Source organism: Carica papaya, chromosome 9 (assembly GCF_054855325.1).
Source record: "Carica papaya isolate Zhongbai chromosome 9, ASM5485532v1, whole genome shotgun sequence".
Taxonomy (NCBI): Eukaryota; Viridiplantae; Streptophyta; class Magnoliopsida; order Brassicales; family Caricaceae; genus Carica; species Carica papaya.
Genome location: NC_142317.1, coordinates 32386401 through 32391258, shown reverse-complemented (window position 1 = coordinate 32391258; position 4858 = coordinate 32386401). Strand labels below are relative to the sequence as shown.

Genomic DNA, 4858 nt, shown 5'->3' with positions numbered 1-4858 from the left:
AACAGGGAGTTAACTAAGAATTTCGAGTCTCTGCCAATGGATTGCTCAGATTACAGGACAGAGTGTGTGTTCCACGTGACAGTGAGTTAAAGAGGGACATTATGACAAAGACCCACAGCTCAAAGTTCGCTATGCATCCCAGAAGCACTAAAATTTACCAAAGTATGCGACCCCAATTTTGGTGGAACGAGATGAAAATAGATATAGCTGACTTTGTTTCTAAGTGTTTGGTATGTCAGCAGGTCAAGGCAGAGCATCAACGCACAGGTGGTCTATTTCAGCCATTACCAATCTCGGAGTGGAAGTGGAAACATATCACCATGGACTTTGTGACAGGATTACCTAAGGTATGCTCAATACATGATGCCATCTGGGTAATTTTTGACTGACTCACCAAGTCTTTCCACTTTTTGGCCATCAGGATGACCGATCCCTTTGACAAATTAGCAAGAATGTATATCCAAAAAATAGTCAGATTACATGAAGTACCAGTGATAGTAGTGTCCGATAAGGACCTCAGGTTCACTTCTCGATTTTGGTATAGCTTTCAGCAAGCCATAAGAACGAAACTGTCCCTTTGTACTATATTCCACCCTCAGACCAATGGAGAATCAGAAAGGACAATCTGTACACTTGAGAATATGCTCCGAGCTTGTGTCCTTGACTTCGGGGGCCATTGGGATGACCATCTACCCTTGATAGAGTTCGTCTACAACAATAGCTACCAAGCGAGTATTGACATGGCTCTGTATGAGGCGTTATAGGTGCCATGCAGATCACCGATTTGTTGGAAAGAAGTGGGTGATACAAACCTGTTCGGCCCAGATATGGTAGATGAGACTACATCCAAAATAGTTAAGATCAGGAAGAACATCTAGATGGCTCAAAACAGGCAGAAGAGTTATGCGGACACCAGGAGGGGGGATTTGGAATTTGAGAAAGGCGATTGGATGTTCCTTAATGTCACTCATTTCAAGGAAATCAGTAGGTTCGACAAGAGGAGAAAACTGAACCCCTAATTTATTGGACCATTTAAAATCTTAGACAGAATTGGTACCACTGCCTACACACTAGCACTGCCTCCAGAACTTTCTAAGGTCTATAATGTATTTTATGTGTCCATGCTACGCAAGTACAACCTGAACTCCTCTCATGTCTTGGCCCATAAGCCTCTTCCACTCTAGGAGGATCTGTCATACGAGAAAATATCAGTCGGCATTGTGGATTGAAAGAGCAGATTACTCCGCAACTGAGAAATTTTCTTTGTAAAAGTCATATGGCAGAATCACACAACGAGAGATGCTATATGTGAGCTAGAATTAGATTTTAGAGTTCAATATCCCTACCTGTTTGATTGAGAGTCGGAGAGACAAATTTGAGGGACAAAATTTCTTTTAAGGGAGGGAGAGTTGTAACACCCTAAATTAATTTTTTTTTAATTTAGAGTTTAATTATAAATGTAAATTCTTAAATTTTTTCAATTTTTTAATTTTAATTTAGAATAAAAATGAAGTAAAATTGATGGAGAATTAAATTGAAAATAATTTTGGGGAAAAAGAGTGAAAATTTTGGTTCTTGGGGTATTTTTAAAAGAAAAATTGAAAAATAGAGGTCAAAATATAATTTAGATAAGTTCTGCCACGTGAGACGCCCGGTTAGTAGCTCCAATCAATTAGGATGCGTCGTGTGGCAGCGAACGCTGGCGCGGTGCCATGCGGGTGATCCACGTGCCCGTGATTGAACAGCCTAGATTCGTTTTCGTATGCACGGACGGCCCAGATGCGTTCTTTCCCCAAATGCGATTGGATGGCCAGATTTGAACACGATCGGACGGTCCAGATTAGATCGCGATGGACGTTCCAGATTGGATCGCGATGAACGGTCCATATTTACTCTCTATTTAATCACGATCGGACGATCCAGATCAAACGCGATGGACGATCTAGATCAAAAGTGGATGGATATAAGTAACTCCCATTCACACCAAATCCTAACCCTAGCCGCCAGAACCCCTCGTCGGAGAAGAAAACCCGGTCGCCGGGAAGGACTCCGTCGCCACCTGCCGCCGCACCGGAGTTTTTTTCGACCGTAAAAAATAGTTGACCGGAGCAAAACACCCAACCGCAACGTGAACCGGAGGAGCCATCGCACCGGAGAGCCTCGCCGTCGGTGAGTTTCAGTTTTTTATATTTTTCTGGCTAACTGAGGCCCTTTAACGTGTTTTCTCGCAGGGATCGATGCAGAATTGGCCAAATTCGGTCGAAAACGGCCAAAAACAGCCGACCCGAGGTGGACCGCCGCTGCGGGCGGCGTCGCTGTCACCGGAGCACGGCGGAGCCGCCGTGCCGAATTTCTAAAATTTGCCAAGTGGGCCCCGGGACTGATTTTAGGTTTGTTTGAGACACTTGTAGGTACTATTAGCACATTTTAATTCCCGAAGAAAAATTTAGGGAATCCGAGAATTGTCCGTAGGCGCAGTCGAACAGTTTAGTTTTTTAGGCATCAAATTGATTAAGGATCCCTCATTCTATTCCTTATCATAGAATTGAAGTCTAAATAAATGATAATATGATATTTTGTGTGAATTTAGGAAATGTGCATAATTAATTATGGATTGCTAATGGAGCCAGATTCAGAAATTATCTACTGTTGTTTGTTGATTATTTTTACAATTTATATGCATGATGGTATCTTATTAATTGATTTTATGGCTTTGAATGCATGTATAGTTTATTCTATGTATTTACTGCTGAATCAGAAAAAATGAAGATTAAACGGTAAAAATTGTGTGATAAAATGAATAGATGAAATGACAATCTTACTGGATATCCTAGGAGATGGTGGATGGACCGAGTACATAGAAAATCCTACCATGAACGTTGTCTCATACCGGATGAGATATGGAGACTTGATAATATGACGTTCATACCGGACGGGGTATGGGGACGACCCGCTTCACCCTCATACTGGATAAAGTATTGAGATTTGGTAAATTGGCGCTCATACCGGACGGTGTATAAGGACATCTCGTGATTAAAAATGTTGAATGAAAAGGTTCACGTGTAGTGGGAACATCCCTATGAACCCCCATGGATACCAGCAGGTTGGTAAAAAGAGCGATAGTTATTGTGTATTTATTGATGATTGACATAGATTTATAATGTGTGCTATGATATTTCTGTATAACTTATTAATTTTTTAAACAAAAAAATAATAACGTTGCAGAAAACTCAAAGAGAAAATATAGGCATCACATTAGTAGCTAATTGGTATTATCCATTGAGGAACACATCTGTTGATATTGATGCTGTTCAACGTACTTAAGATTTCAAGCTTGGATGGTAATTAATTAAACTTATTTTTTAATTTCTATTAACATCCTCCTAAAGTAATTAGGCCATGATCAGATTAGCAGAAAGAAGTAATGTATATGCCAAAGGATGCTAGAAATAAATTAAACTTCTATGTGTATATGTATGTTCATGATATAATATTACTAGAAGATGGATAGTAATCCTAATTTTTCTCTTCCTAATATTTGGTAGATTTTTGGATCCAATAATGTTTGGTGACTACCCAATATCTATGGAGTTAGTTGGTAAAAGATTACCACAATTTAAACTATGGGAATCTAAACTCCTTAAAGGATCAATTGACTTTCTTAGTCTAAATTATTATTTTCTACTATATATATTTAATACGGGTTCATCTAATCCCACTAAACCAAGTATTTTAACAGATGACTGATTTGAAACTATAAGTATAAATAACAATAACATTATGACCTTTTATATATATATATATATAGTTTATTAAAACTTGTAAAAATTTAAGTTTTTTAAGAGTTAAAATTTGATATGAGGTATTCATGATGGTGCAATCATGTATTAACTGAACTTTGTATAAATCTTCTTGTTATAGATGTTTGTGACGATGTTCCAATTGGTAAATGTAAAAAATATAATAATATATTAATTAAACTAATTGAATACGTGTGTGGTATAGACGACACACACATATATATGTACATTAACACTATTTTGACAATTGGTTAACTTCCACATTAATACTATTTTGACAATGATTTAACTTCAAATTGAAACTTTGCAGTTAATATTATTTTACTACAATGCAACAAAATTTTATGATTTTTTGACTTATTTGAGAAACAAGAACAACAATCCTCTCACGTATATTACAGAAAATAGTATAGTTTACTTCTTTAACACTTAATTGATACATTTGTATTCATGAATATATGAGTATTCTTTTAAGTAAATAATAAACAAGACTTTCTTAATTTCAGGATACGCTAATAGTAACACAATATCATTTAATAAAATTTTAATTGATATGAGACGAATTTATTATTACCAAACCCATCTTTCAGCCCTTAAAAAAGCTATTGAATAAGTCTCTTTAATTACTCTAAGAAACATAAATAAAAACTCTCTCTAAGGCACAAAAATATGTTTTTCCACATATATACAACATTTAAATTAAGTTTATTATATAATAAATATGATTTTATTCATTTATTTGTATTTGTACAGTGAGGAAGGTAATGTTTCAGGATATTTTGCACGATCATTGTTAGATAACTATAAATTTGTTCATGAATTTACAGTACGATTTGGGTTAAATTATGTGAATTATACTAATACATCAGATAGACGATTTAAAGCATCGATATTATAGTCTACGGACTTCCTCAATAATGTTGCTTACCATTTAGATCAATGTAATTTCATGAGTTTCATTTTACGAGTAGGTTAATAATCTTCCTAAACTATTGCTGGTGGATTATTATGAGAAGCTGAAAATAAAAAAGATTATATTGTGTTGTACTACTATAAAT

General features: G+C 36.0%; 1 pseudogene; it reads left to right on the top strand.

Annotated features, from left to right (window-relative positions):
• The first annotated feature begins 320 nt into the window (after positions 1-320).
• Positions 321-4413, top strand: LOC110819791 (beta-glucosidase 12-like; annotated as a pseudogene).
• The last annotated feature ends 445 nt before the right edge of the window (positions 4414-4858 follow it).